Genomic DNA, 15686 nt, shown 5'->3' with positions numbered 1-15686 from the left:
TAGTAGCTAGCGTTGCTGCCTCTAGATCACGGGGTACTGGGTTCGATTCCCAGCCTGGTTGGTGGTTTTTCTCTGCCTGAGGACTGGGTGTTTGTGTTGTCCTCATCATATCATCAATTATTTGCGACAGTGGCTCGATTGGACTGAGGAGAAAAATTGGACCGTAAATATTGGGACTTTGTAGGGGCTCTGACGACTGCGCAGTTTCGCGCCCCACAAACCAATCATCATCATCATCATCATCCTAAGAAGCTAAATGAACAAAAACTGTCTTTACACCTCACTTTGTTATGTCAGTTACAACCTAAAATATGTTCACTTTTCCAGTTAATCAATAAACAAAACCCACTGATGATTGTAAGAGGTGCTGAAACACGCTTGGGTAAAAAGAAAACCAGTGTGTTTGCCAAAAGACAAAACATATGTACTATAACTATTCCAACTACTGTGCTAGAAATACGAGATTTATATTTTATCTCGGTATACTTTCGTGTTTTGACGAAAAAATGTGGATCACATGCACCTATAGACATCGAGAGAGTTCAGCTATTATTTTCAGTCCAGATATGTCAATGGTTTTGTTTTTTCCACAGGCTGAAGTGAAAAAACATTTTATTGGAAGTTTCTTGTAACATTAGTCTCTTTCCGTTGCAGCTGGCAAAAATTTTGCTGTGGAAAGTATACCAACGTATTCTAGCCAAGAATGACAGATGTCTAATAGCTTTTAAGATTTTTAACTAATATTTTGAAACTATAACTAACTGGCGATGCTGTAAGACAGTGGTGCCTCATGATGGCCGCTAGCCGGCCGCAGTGGCCGTGCAGTTCTAGGTACTACAGTCTGGGGCCGAGCGACCGCTACGGTCGCAGGTTCAAAACCTGCCTCGGGCATGGATGTGTGTGATGTCTTTAGGTTAGTTAGGTTTAATTAGTTCTAAGTTCTAGGCGACTGATGACCTCAGAAGTTAAGACGCATAGTGCTCAGAGCCATTTTTGATGGCCGCTATACTGGCGGTTTCCGCCGGTGAAGCATAGCACTGTGCAGGCTGACGCACTAGTTTAAATAATTGACGGTGCCTGCGAGCGGCGGAAAAAAGGCTACAGCGCAGGCAATGAAGTCTGCCTAGGGGCGCCGTGCGCCGGAGGGGTGGAACTTTCAAAGGGTAGGAGCTTGTAAGGGAGGCATGGGCCAGAAGGGGAAGGAAGTGGAAGGGAGGGTAGCGAGGGAACACCGATGGGGGCAGGGGGCGCGAAAAAGGCAGTGTCAACGAATAGGAAATCAGCACACTGCCGGCGGAAAATCAAGTTTGGCCGACGCTTTTCGGCGCAGGTATCGGCGAATGAAGTTGAGCCCCCTGGGGACGGCTGGGAAGCTGCCACATGATACGGCAGGGATATTCTCCCAATCACGGTGGTGTAGCGACGCAAAAAGGTTGCGGCGAACAGCGATCGGAAGAGAGAAACTTGTGACTAAAGAGAAATTGTGAGAGGAGTCCCACAGGGTTCAGTTTCGGTTCCATCGCTATTTGTTACACAGGGTTTCCCATTTCTATTGACCACCCAAAATAACTTTTCGATCAGAAGCAAAATAAAACGTGTATGGAGCAGATGCTGTTTAGCTACTTGGGAGGAGGGCATTAACCATCATGACTGCCTTTCCTGTAATTTTGTTCGTTTGAAGATACTAATAGCAGTATCTCTTTCTAAATTGACACCCTCTAGACCTGATTCAGTTACGCATTTTGCGGCGGCGCGGTTATTTCCTTCCCTTTTCGACGAACTTGCACCTACCTGTGAACATTGTCTCAGCAGATCATCAGTAGGAAAGCCGAGTGAAACCTACTGTACTTCGACGTGAACCAGGCTGCAATTGAAGTCACTCATCTACGTTTCGGGAGAAAGTTTTCACACGAAATGAACGGTTGGAAATTTTGTTCTCAGTTAATATATTCTGAAACTCAAGTGAACAAGTATCACTGCGAAGCCTGTGCTAGCCTTAACACAGTCACTCACAATCCCTTTCACTCACGCTAGCAAGTTTATGGTGTTGCATTTCCCGAAAAGGTAGTAGCTACAAAAATACAGATTGTTTTTGATTGAGAATGCACGCCAAACATTAAGTCTGTTGGTACCAAATGCAGTCACAGTTTTTAGCCACCGACCTGCTGAATACGCCATGCGGAATATATGTCTTTTCTCGTGACAAAATTCACTTAAAAATTCCGAAATTTCTACACGCCCATCGGAATAATTATGCCGCCACTTTACTACACTTTTGATGTATGAAACACTGCTAGATCCGGCAACTTATCGTTTCCATCGGAACTACTACTACACACGTCCCACTCTTCTCTATCAGCAGAGAAGGGCGCACGAAGAATATTGCTTTACCATTGGTCAGTTTACTCAAAAGCCAATAGCAAAACAACATTCTCCTGCGTCAGTCAGCACTTTTCATCAATAAGCAATCGTAAAATAGTAAACCTAACGACTGCACTTTTTACCGACGTAATTATCTAATATGCTGAGGGTTTGCTTATGCATAAAGTTATTTACTATTTTTATTTATACCTGAATTAACTTTCCCTTTACCATAAACTTACTTTACAAATCTATTCTACAAAAATCCCATGTTCCCACACTAAATCCTACTACATAACTCCTTAAACAATTACCTTCATATTAACGTTAAACCACACTGACACATCATTCATACCGCTAAAACACATTTCTAACATTTTACATACACAAAAAGACATAATAACACTATGAAAATACTAGAACACTTTATGAAAAAGATTTTATTACTTTAGTGCCCTCTAGTGGGCACAATCGAAACTAAAATCACAGTCCCCCTATCCAATATTGTCCTCTATCGGCTGATACATGAACTATGTGCGCATCCAGTCTTGCGTCACCGTCTGTCACTGTCCAGCTCTGACACACATATCGCACTTAACCGCCTCCACGGCAGGATTGGTATATGGCGCTACGCCTCCATTTTCTCTCCTCGAACACCTGTTCTAAAACATGTCACACGGCAGGATTCACGTAACCATGACGTTATTAGAAAGACGACACAAGCATAAGTGTAGAAGGGCGGTGCATTGCCAGAGCTCTCGTTTGTACTCAGGTGATTCATGTGAATAGGTTGCGTAGTTGGAGTTAGATGCACGGGACATTCCATATCGGAAATTGTTAGTGAATTCAATATTCTGAGATCCACAGTCCCAAGAGTGTGCTGAGAATATCAGATTTCAAGCACAAAAGCTCACCGTGGACAACGCAGTGGCTGACGGTCTTCCCCTAATGACTGAGAGCAGTAGCGTTTGCTTGGAGCTGTCAGTGCTAAAAGACAAGAAACACTACCTGAAACTGGGCTGGCATAAGCTGTCACCAGCATCCGGCCAGCAAAGATGTAGTGCGAAGATCGATAGTAGGTGGTGAATCAAGTGCGCCTATCACAAGAGAGGCCAAAGACACACTGACAAGCAACAAGCCGCCAACGCCCACTCCACAGCGAGTATTTAGGTCGCTGCCGCTGACCGGACGACACACTGACTCAATACATCTAGTTCGGCGTCTGTCAGCTCATACCAGAGTGGGCTCAGTTCATGTACAGAAAATAAACAATTTTTGCAGCCTTCAGTTGCAAGGTAATTTTTACTCGTTTACCCAGGTTTCGATTCCAGTAATGGAATCTTCTTCAGAACAAAAAATTAAATTATTTTGAGAGCCAAACACTGGCCATGTCACAGATTAAAAATTAAAACAATAAAGACGCATAATCACAAGATTATGTCAGTCAAAATTAAAACCATTAAGGCGAACGTAGACGGAGCTACGCCGGCCAGAAATAAGGACCACACGTGAGCGGCTCGAAAACTAATTTTGACTGACATAATCTTATGATTATGCGTCTTTATTGTTTTAATTTTTAATCCGTGACATGGCCAGTGTTTCGCTCTCAAAATAATTTAATAGTTTGTTCTGAAGAAGATTCCATTACTGGAATCGAAACCTGGGTAAACGAGTAAAAATTACCTTGCAACTGAAGGCTGCAAAAATTGTTTATTTTCTGTACATTTCACAGTTGCTGACACGCTGCAATATGTTAAAGATTTGTAAACTCAGTTCATGTCATATGTTACAACATTACATAGCGACCAGATCAGTGCCTATAGCGGGCCTAGCAGGGTGACTAAAGTTTGGTATGTGAACAAAAGTAACCGGACACGCCGGCCGGGGTGGCCGAGCGGTTCTAGGCGCTACAGTCTGGAACCGCGAGACTACTACGGTCGCAGGTTCGAATCCTGCCTCGGGCATGGATGTGTGTGATGTCTGTAGGTTAGTTAGGTTTAAGTAGATCTAAGTTCTAGGGGACCGATAAGTTCCATAGTTCTCAGAGCCATTTGAACCATAACTGGAGACCTGGCTGAAAATGACAAGTTCTGGCACCCTCCATAGGTAATGCTCGAATTGAATATCCTGTTGGCCCACCCTTAGCCTTGATGACAGCGTCCACTCTCGCAGACATACGTTCAATCAGGTGCTGCAAGGTTTTTTGGGGAATGGCAGCCCATTCTTCACGGAGTGCTGCACTCAGGAGAGGTATCGATGTGGGTCGGTGAGGCCTGGCACGAAGTCGGTGTTCCAAAACATCCCAAAGGTGGTCTATACGATTCTGTTCAGAACTCTGTGCAGGCCAGTCCATTACAGGGATGTTATTGTCGTGTAACCACTCCGCCACAGTCCGTGCATTACGACCATGTGGTCGATCGTGTTGAACGAAGCAGTCGGCATCCCCGACTTGCTCTTCAACAGTGGGAAGCAAGAAGATGCTTCAAACGTCAATGTAGGCCCGTGCTCTGATAGTACCACACAAACGACAAGGGATGGAAGCCCTCTCCATGAAAAACACGACCACACCATAACACCACCGCCTCAGAATTTTACTGTTGGCACTGCACACACACTGGCAGATGATGTTCGCCGGGCCGGCCGGAGTGGCCGAGCGGTTCTCGGCGCTACAGTCTGGAACCGAGAGACCGCTACGGTCGCAGGTTCGAATCCTGCCTCGGGCATGGATGTGTGTGATGTCCTTAGGTTAGTTAGGTTTAAGTAGTTCTAAGTTCTAGGGGACTGATGACCTGAGACGTTAAGTCCCATAGTACTCAGAGCCATTTGATGTTCGCCGGACGTTCGCCATACCCACACCCAGCCATTGGATCACCACATGGTGCACCGTGATTAATCACACAACGTTGTTCCAACTGTTTCAAGAAATGTTCCAATGTGTGTGAAATCTTATGGGACTTAACTGCTAAGGTTATCAGTCCCTAAGCTTGCACACTACTTAACCTAAATTTTCCTAAGGACAAACACACACACCCATGCCGGAGGGAGAACTCGAACCTCCGCCGTGACCTCCACTGTTTAATCGTCCAATGTTTACCCTCCTTACACCAAGCGAGGCATCGTTTGGCATTTACCGGCGCGATGTGTGGCTTATGAGCAGCCGCTCGACCATGAAATCCAAGTTTTCTCACCTCCCGCCTAACTGTGATAGTACTTGCAGTGGATCCTGATGCAGTTTGCAATTCCTGTGTGATTCTGGTATTACACATTAAGATCCTCTTCACCTGTCGCCTCAACAGACGAGGTCGGCCTGTAAGCTTTTGTGATGTATGTGTCCCTTCCCGTTTGCACTTTACTACCACATCGGAAAGAGTGGACCTATGGATGTTTAGGAGTGTGGAAGTCTCGCATACAGACGTATGACACAAGTGACACCCAATCACCTGACCACGTTCGAAGTCCGTGAGTTCCACGGAGCGCCCTATTCGGGTCTCTCACGATATCTAATGACTACTGAATGGAGTACCTGGCCGCACAATGCACCTAATATGAAGAACGTATGTTTTTTTTTTGGGGGGGGGGGGGTCCGGATGCTTGTGATCACGTGCTGTATGTAATAGCAAGACTACCGGTATTGTCTCCAAGAGGACTACACTCCTGGAAATTGAAATAAGAACACCGTGAATTCATTGTCCCAGGAAGGGGAAACTTTATTGACACATTCCTGGGGTCAGATACATCACATGATCACACTGACAGAACCACAGGCACATAGACACAGGCAACAGAGCATGCACAATGTCGGCACTAGTACAGTGTATATCCACCTTTCGCAGCAATGCAGGCTGCTATTCTCCCATGGAGACGGTCGTAGAGATGCTGGATGTAATCCTGTGGAACGGCTTGCCATGCCATTTCCACCTGGCGCCTCAGTTGGACCAGCGTTCGTGCTGGACGTGCAGACCGCGTGAGACGACGCTTCATCCAGTCCCAAACATGCTCAATGGGGGACAGATCCGGAGATCTTGCTGGCCAGGGTAGTTGACTTACACCTTCTAGAGCACGTTGGGTGGCACGGGATACATGCGGACGTGCATTGTCCTGTTGGAACAGCAAGTTCCCTTGCCGATCTAGGAATGGTAGAACGATGGGTTCGATGACGGTTTGGATGTACCGTGCACTATTCAGTGTCCCCTCGACGATCACCAGTGGTGTACGGCCAGTGTAGGAGATCGCTCCCCACACCATGATGCCGGGTGTTGGCCCTGTGTGCCTCGGTCGTATGCAGTCCTGATTGTGGCGCTCACCTGCACGGCGCCAAACACGCATACGACCATCATTGGCACCAAGGCAGAAGCGACTCTCATCGCTGAAGACGACACGTCTCCATTCGTCCCTCCATTCACGCCTGTCGCGACACCACTGGAGGCGGGCTGCACGATGTTGGGGCGTGAGCGGAAGACGGCCTAACGGTGTGCGGGACCGTAGCCCAGCTTCATGGAGACGGTTGCGAATGGTCCTCGCCCATACCCCAGGAGCAACAGTGTCCCTAATTTGCTGGGAAGTGGCGGTGCGGTCCCCTACGGCACTGCGTAGGATCCTACGGTCTTGGCGTGCATCCGTGCGTCGCTGCGGTCCGGTCCCAGGTCGACGGGCACGTGCACCTTCCGCCGACCACTGGCGACAACATCGATGTACTGTGGAGACCTCACGCCCCACGTGTTGAGCAATTCGGCGGTACGTCCACCCGGCCTCCCGCATGCCCACTATACGCCCTCGCTCAAAGTCCGTCAACTGCACATACGGTTCACGTCCACGCTGTCGCGGCATGCTACCAGTGTTAAAGACTGCGATGGAGCTCCGTATGCCACGGCAAACTGGCTGACACTGACGGCGGCGGTGCACAAATGCTGCGCAGCTAGCGCCATTCGACGGCCAACACCGCGGTTCCTGGTGTGTCCGCTGTGCCGTGCGTGTGATCATTGCTTGTACAGCCCCCTCGCAGTGTCCGGAGCAAGTATGGTGGGTCTGACACACCGGTGTCAATGTGTTCTTTTTTCCATTTCCAGGAGTGTATTACAGATGAGCTTGTACGACAACCTATCGACTATTGCAATTAGGAAAAAAACTTACAGTTCATGTAAATAAAGAACCATATCAATCCACATGTGCATTAGTGTTGTAGTAACAGGATATCGGCCACCTATAACAGCATCCTCTCCTCACTCCAATGCGGTACAAGACTCTACAGAAATAACCGCAAAAATCAATGTGGGACGTATTGCAGGGAACCAGCCTACTCACGCCGTAGTAAATTCACATCAGTCTTTCCATTGTGTGCCAGCCTAGTCCGCTGTAACTAGCTCTGACGTCATAAATATTGCGCAATACTTTAAAATCAAGTAAATAACCTGAAACGTTTCTAGCATGTCAGGAGCAATACTAAATCAATATATGTTGAATATCAGTTCAATAACTTTAACCATTTTCGAAATTTGGACGTTTTTCTGTAAAAATCATTGGCGCAACAGAAAAGAGCTAGAGACTTAAAAATTTATATTTAGATTCCTTTTTCAAAATTATTTAATAGAAACAGTATTTTGGATCTCACAAATTAAAATTTTAGTTGAAAGTCATGATTTTCTGGTTTTTGTCTTAAAAATTAAGGAAACAAGATAGATTAAGTAGGCTAATAAATAAGGCTAGGATGTTTATATTTAGGTAGAATGAAGATCCGCTATAACCATAAAGATGTGAGAAGTTTCATTTGAATAACTATAAAAATATAGCGATAGCGTATCTCCAAAGGGCCAGTTCAGAGCTCGTCTACTGCGTGCAGTGTAATTAAATTAATTCTCTCGCCCAAAATATTTAACTTAGCCACGTCAAACTTTTATTATGATTACTTACCTGTGTGTTGAATGCACATTTCAATTGAGAGCTTCATCGGCGATCAGCAAAGGAAGCGGTGATTTATTCAATAACTTAAAGTGGTGCATTACTAGCCCAGCGGCTAGTTGGGAGAGCGGAACTGATCAGGCGTTCCCTTGGCCGTCCGCACCGCGTGGCTTTATATATAAGAACGCTGCGCGAGGAAAAAAGGCCCCAGTTCTCTCCAGACGCTGAATAGCACACCACCTGTGCCGGGAGTCGCGTCGCGTCGGTATCATTGCTATAAACAGCCTCGGATGCAGTAATAAGTTACTCGGGATACGCGTAACCATGAAATCACTTTCGAGTGAAGTGTTAATTCTGGGATGATTTTAATTATCTATCTTCAGTTTGCGTATGTCGTATTTTCACGTGCCGTCGCGGGACAGACATTCTACCATTATTTAGTGTGGCGTTTGATGAACATTATCATCAAATTATGGCGAGCATTCACTTAAACATTTAATTTGGACAGTTATAGTTGCATCAGCGCATTAGACTCTGAACTGCTCTGTTAGTTAGATTGTGTGGATGCTTTTTTTTTATCTGTGACTTTCAGAGTATACTGAACTAATTTTAGAAAATCGTTTTTGATTATGAATCCCAGACAATCTCCTAATTCCTCAGAGCTATAAGCTGCAGCTATAAGTGTGTTTCTCAGATGAAGTGGGCACTAGGAATTCTAATTACAGGCTTCACGTTTTGCTAATCACTTTCTGGTTGCCAATATTGTAGTTAGAGAGCCAGTGTTGAGAACGGCAAAACAACAGCATAAATAATAGGAACATTTATACAACATAATTCCAACCAGCCGCCCACAGTATGACAAACGTGTCCGTCAGGACAATCCAACGAAATTTAGCGTTCATGTGCTGTGGCAGCAGCTGACTTGGCTCTTGGTCCTATCGATTGGACTGTGGAGGACTGCAAAGCTGTAGCCTGGTTAGACGAGTCAATATTTTAGTTGGTAAGAGCTGACGGTGCGATTCGAGTGTGGCGTAGACCGTACGAAGCCATGGGACCAAGTTGTCAACGGCACTGTGGAAGCTGTTAGTGTCTCCATAATGGAATGGGCTGTTTACGTAGAATAGTCTGAGTCCTCTCGTGGAAATGGTTATGGGCAGCTACTTGGAGACCATTTGCAGCCATTCATGGACTTCATGTCGAGTTGTAGACACTTGTGAGAAACTGGAATGTGGCCACACTTGTGAGAAATCCGGAATACTGAGGGACCGTCACAGGGTGTGTGGCAAATGCTGCCACCACCTGCTGCCGCTTGGTGTGTGCGGCTGAGCGCTCGGCTTGTGCCGGCCCGGGCAGCTGCCCAGGGACGTTCACAGTCCCCCAGTGCAGCCAGGTTACATTATTTCGGAACAGTTTTGGGCAAGGAACAGTAACCTCAGTCAAATTAGAAATTCGAGCTGATTTTGCCCCCACGATATCATGTCAACCATTAGTTGCAGCACAGTTATGCGTAAGACCTTTTTCATTGGAAATATTGCTCTGATTAATCAAAAAAAAAAAAAATGGTTCAAATGGCTCTGAGCACTATGGGACTTAACATCTGTAGTCATCAGTCCCCTAGAACTTAAAACTACTTGAACCTAACTAACCTAAGGACATGACACACATCCATGCCCGAGGCAGGATTCGAACCTGCGACCGTAGCAGTATGATTAATCTTACACAGGCCACAGCTTTCACTCAACCTCATACTTAGCGATGTTTTTTTTTTTTACAGAAACTATAAAAACCGAAAATGTTTTCCATCTTTCAACCCCTCACCCAATATTTGGTATGATAGGAGTGGCAAACTTTTACCATACATTAAGAGGAGCCAACTAAAGAATTTGGTTCTCGGTAGAAACGTTTTTCTTTAATTATTTCGAAATAAACCTCAATTTTCCCGCACCATACAGGGAATTCTACTGACGTCTAATGTGAGTCCTGCTAGGAATCAGCGTTAAGGAATGCAATTTATGTATTGAAACAAGATGTATTCATCGTCCACTCAAACAGACATTGTTTCTAAAATTCTCTACACAAAAATGCTGATTGCGATTGTTAGAAAAGCTATGACTTTCCAGACTTCATTTGCAAGAGACATTTAGCTGACTTTGCGTCGTTTCCAGGGAACACCACGAGGAGGTAGTCTCTCTTCGTCTCCCATTATATTTATTTCCGTTATTTACAGGATGATTATTTATTTACAATTTTTACAATAGAGCGATCGAGTGTTGCTGTAGCTTCACCCATTTCCTTTTTATTGTAATTTCTGTGCATAGGTCACGCAAGTAAGAAATGATTTTATATTGCCGTCAACTTGGAGTCTTGTAAGGGCCTTAGAAACTATCTCATCTGTCTTAATTGCAGACTCCTTTCTACTTTTCTCACCTAGATTTAAAACTAGTTGTTCAAATTCGTACCCATGATATTCTCGTCCTCTCTGAGAATTTTTAGTAAGGAGTAAAAATCTGAATCAACCTTCGAAATTGATGTATTTATCCTCCTATTCCATCCTTCTGAAACATAGTTGGTGCAGCCGGCCGGAGTGGCCGAGCGGTTCTAGGCGCTTCAGTCTCGAACCGCGCGACCGCTATGGTCACAGGTTCGAATCCTGTCTCGGGCATGGATGTGTGTGATGTCCTTAGGTTAGTTAGGTTTAAGTAGTTCTAAGTTCTAGGGCACTGATGACCTGAGATGTTAAGTCCCATAGTGTTCAGAGCCATTTGAACGATAGTTCGTGCGGTGACGCCTTCCTGCGCAGTTCCATATATCCCTTGACATGTCTTCATTATACACTACCGAGCGAGGTGGCGCAGTGGCTAGCACACTGGACTCGCATTCGGGAGGACGACGGTTCAATCCCGCGTCCGGCCATCCTGATTTAGGTTTTCCGTGATTTCCCCGAATCGCTCTAGGCAAATGCCGGGATGGTTCCTCTGAAAGGGCACGGCCGACTTCCTTCCCCGTCCTTCCCTAATCCAATGAGACCGATGACCTCGCTGTCTGGTCTCTTCCCCCATACAACCAACCAACCATTATACACCCATTGTTCAACAAAATAGTCGTAAAAATCCTGCAGTTTTTCATTATCTGGCGTGCTCTCCTGAATGCACAGCCACCCATCGTCTAACATGTCCAGGGGAATGTGAGCCAAAGCTGAAAACAATCTTATGTGAAAACGAATTTCTTCGTTTTTCGTTGTAGGCAGCAACAAGGCCGCAATTCTGCATTTGCCTCCACAAGCACTTATTGAAATGGTAGTTGCAGCCATTAACGTTAGCATCAGGAGACAAAAGTGTTACTGATTGGATGACTGCAGCTTCAAAATGCACCATGATAGCTGTAGGATTCCATCCAGGTACGTTGCTTTTAACAGCTGTGAAAAAGCGATCGTACGTTTCTCGCTTTTTATTGGGTAGCAAGGCGTACACAGTTGGAACTATGTTTCCTCTTCAGAGCTAGAAATATCGGCACGAATAATAATTAACTGTCCAAACTGTTTGTTGGGGTTTTTGAACGTTCCATCGACAAAGAACGAATTGCAGTCTGTTAAACAGGATTTTCCCCTCTCGCTGGCGAACACCAATATCCTATCATTTGGTCCTCTGTCGTCAGCTGCAAGTAAAAAATTTGCTCCCATCATTCAATAGCAAATAATGTTGTTGCAGAAATATTCCCGCAGCATCGGTCGGATCTTGTGTAGATCCCATGCTTTTTCGCCTGATGCGTTGCAGCGATCGTTTTGCACTGCTGTGTGACGGCAGTGATGTGGCGATGTCGTATCTTAGATTGAACCGCGGCCCTACTTCTTAGGCGTAAACAGAGGAAACTGAAGTGTCCGTTTCTTTTGCATGCCTTTTGGCGTTTGCCACGTGTTTTCGCACTTCATTAGCCGCGACGCCCGGAATACATGTGTGGCTGCCCTCGCCTAAGGCAAAGTTGTTTCTAGTAGATACTCTCCTTTACACTTCTTGTTTTCGTTTACACACCGCCAATAACTTACACCTTCATTGTTGGTATATAGCACTATACAGGGTGTTACAAAAAGGTACGGCCAAACTTTCAGGGAACATTCCTCACACGCAAATAAAGAAAAGATGTTATGTGGACATGTGTCCAGAAACGCTTAATTTCCATGTTAAAGCTCGTTTCAGTTTCGTCAATATGTACTGCACTTCCTCGATTCACCGCCAGTTGGCCCAATTGAATGAAGGTAATGTTGACTTCGGTGCTTGTGTTGACATGCGACTCATTGCTCTACAGTACTAGCATCAAGCACATCAGTACGTAGCATCAACAGGTTAGTGTTCATCACGAACGTGGTTTTGCAGTCAGTGCAATGTTTGCAAATGCGAAGTTGGCAGATGCCCAATTGATGTATGGATTAGCACAGGGCAATAGCCGTGGCGCGGTACGTTTGTATCGAGACAGATTTCCAGAACGAAGGTGTCCCTACAGGAAGACGTTTGAAGCAATTGATCGGCGTCTTAGGGAGCACGGAACATTCCAGCCTATTACTCGCGACTGGTGAAGACCTAGAACGACGAGGACACCTGCAATGGACGAGGCAATTCTTCGTGCAGTTGACGATAACCCTAATGTCAGCGTCAGAGAAGTTGCTGCTGTACAAGGTAACGTTGACCACGTCACTGTATGGAGAGTGCTACGGGAGAACCAGTTGTTTCCGTACCGTGTACAGCGTGTGCAGGCACTATCAGCAGCTGATTGGCCTCCACGGGTACACTTCTGCGAATGGTTCATCCAACAATGTGCCAATCCTCATTTCAGTGCAAATGTTCTCTTTACGGATGAGGCTTCATTCCGACGTGATCAAATTGTAAATTTTCACAATCAGCATGTGTGGGCTGACGAGAATCCGCACGCAATTGTGCAATCACGTCATCAACACAGATTTTCTGTGAACGTAGGGCAGGCATTGTTGGTGATATCTCGATTGGGCCCCATATTCTTACACCTACGCTCAATGGAGTACGTTATCTCGATTTCATACGGGATACTCTACCTGTGCTGCTGGAACATGTGCCTTTACAAGTACGACACAACATGTGGTTCATCCACAATGGAGGTCCTGCACATTTCTGTCGAAGTCTTCGTACGCTTCTCAAGAACAGATTCGGTGACCGATGGATTGGTAGAGGCGGACCAATTCCGTGGGCTCCACGCTCTCCTGACCTCAACCCTCTCGACTTTCATTTATGGGGGCATTTGAAAGCCCTTGTCTACGCAGCCCCGGTACCAAATGTAGATACTCTTGGTGCTCGTATTGTGGACGGCTGTGATACAATACGCCATTCTCCAGGGCTGCATCAGCGCATCAGCGATTCCATGCGACGGAGGGTGGATGCACGTATCCTCGCTAACGGAGCACATTTTGAACATTTCGTGTAACTAAGTGTTTGAAGTCACGCTGGTACGTTCTGTTGCTGTGTGTTTCCATTCCATGATTAATGTGATTTGAAGAGAAGTAATAAAGTGAGCTCTAACATGGAAAGTAAGCGTTTCCGGACACGTGCCCACATAACATATTTCCTTTCTTTGTGTGTGACGAATGTTTCCTGAAAGTTTGGCCGTACCTTTTTGTAACACCCTGTATGCTGGTAACTGTTATAGATCACTAGAGGGTTCCGTTTCGTTGTCATCGTGAATTCCATCTTTACAACAGCAGTACTGAACTGCAGTGCGCTACATGTTTGGTGTCCACAGCAGAAGTGAACTTCGGTTCGCCACCTGTTTGGTGCCCCTGTAGACCGGCCGCTACCCGTTCGGCCTGGTCTCCTCACAAGTGTCGCTCCTCACAACTGTCTCTACTCACAAGTGTCCCAACCCCCTTCATGTTTCCAAACAACGACGTAATTTTTACGAGTGACAGTGGGCCACGTCACCGATCCACAGTTGTCCACGACTGGTTTGAAGAACATTGTGGACAGTTAGAGTGGATTTTTTTTTCCACCCAGGTCACACGAGTTGAATCACTTGCAACATTTATGGGACACAATCGGGAGGTCAATTCGGACTCAACATCCTGAACTGGCAACATTTTCGCAATTATGGATGGCTATAGAGGCAGCATGTACAAAATTTCTGTAGAGGACTTCCAACTACTTGTCGAGTCCATATGACGTCACGTCGTTGGACTGCGCATTGGAAAAGGAAGTCCTACACGATGTAAGTAGGCTGTTTAGGTTTTTATGTTGGTAACGCCACGTAGCGTTCTGTATGAAAATCACTGACTGTGCTGTGTGCAGTCTGTGGCTGGTTGGACTCATTGTTGGAATATTCGCTTGTGGAGTGTTGGGCAGTTGGATGTGAACAGCGTGTAGCGTTGGGCAATTGGAGGTGAGTCGCCAGCCGTGGTGGATGTGGGGAGAGAGATGACGGAGTTTTGAGAGCGGACGATCTGGACGTGCGTCCATCAGAAAGAGTAAATTTGTAATACTGGATATCATGAACTGATTATATATATATGACTTTTGAACACTATTAAGGTAAATACATTGTTTGTTCTCTATTAAAATCTTTCATTTGCTGACTATGCCTATCAGTAGTTAGTGCCTTCAGTAGTTTGAATCTTTTACTTAGCTGGCAGTATTGCCGCTCGCTGTATTGCAGCTGTTCGAGTAACAAAGATTTTTGTGAGGTAAGTGATTCATGAGTTATAGATTATTGTTATAGTTCAGTTCTTTTATCTTGGCGGCTCGCGCATGCCCGCCCAGACGCGGGAGATTGCTGCGTTGCCAGTTGTACGCGCCAATAGAAGCAGCGCCATAGTACAGTACAGTATAGTTGGCAAACCTACGTTTAGGGGGGAGCGCGCAGTTTATGAAGTAAAGCCACCACGGCCGCATTAACCCTTTCGCTGCTACAGAGACGTGCTCCCCGCATTCCGCGCTGTGCGCGATTTTGTCATCACTGCACTGGTCGCCTGCGCAGACACACGGTGTTCCCACTGCTTTGATACACTTTATCATTCGATTTCACAAAAACTATGTGGCCCAAAAATTTGATTTTTACACATCTTCTTGACTGATACCTTTCCCCAATAAATGACTTAATTTTGTTTCGACGTTCAACGCAATTATTGTGCAGCATTAGATGTGGTAAACCATTGCACGAAATTTTGTACAGTTTGCAGAGGTAAACGTCCATACCGTATACTTTCTGTATGGTCGATTTTAGTTGCCACTAGAAATTTCAAAAAATTACACTCAAACGAATAAAATTCATGAAGTAAGACACTTTGATATTGTTTTTAGATAAAGAAAATATTAGGCACTGTACAAGGATTGAACTCAGAACCTTTCACTTAGCATCCAAACATTTTAAGCATTACACTAACGCAGCTCATCATTCAATGCATCTCCCAGAGGACT

The sequence above is a fragment of the Schistocerca americana genome, chromosome 11 (assembly GCF_021461395.2).
Source record: "Schistocerca americana isolate TAMUIC-IGC-003095 chromosome 11, iqSchAmer2.1, whole genome shotgun sequence".
In the NCBI taxonomy this organism is placed as follows: domain Eukaryota; kingdom Metazoa; phylum Arthropoda; class Insecta; order Orthoptera; family Acrididae; genus Schistocerca; species Schistocerca americana.
Note: the sequence above shows the minus strand (reverse complement) of the source record.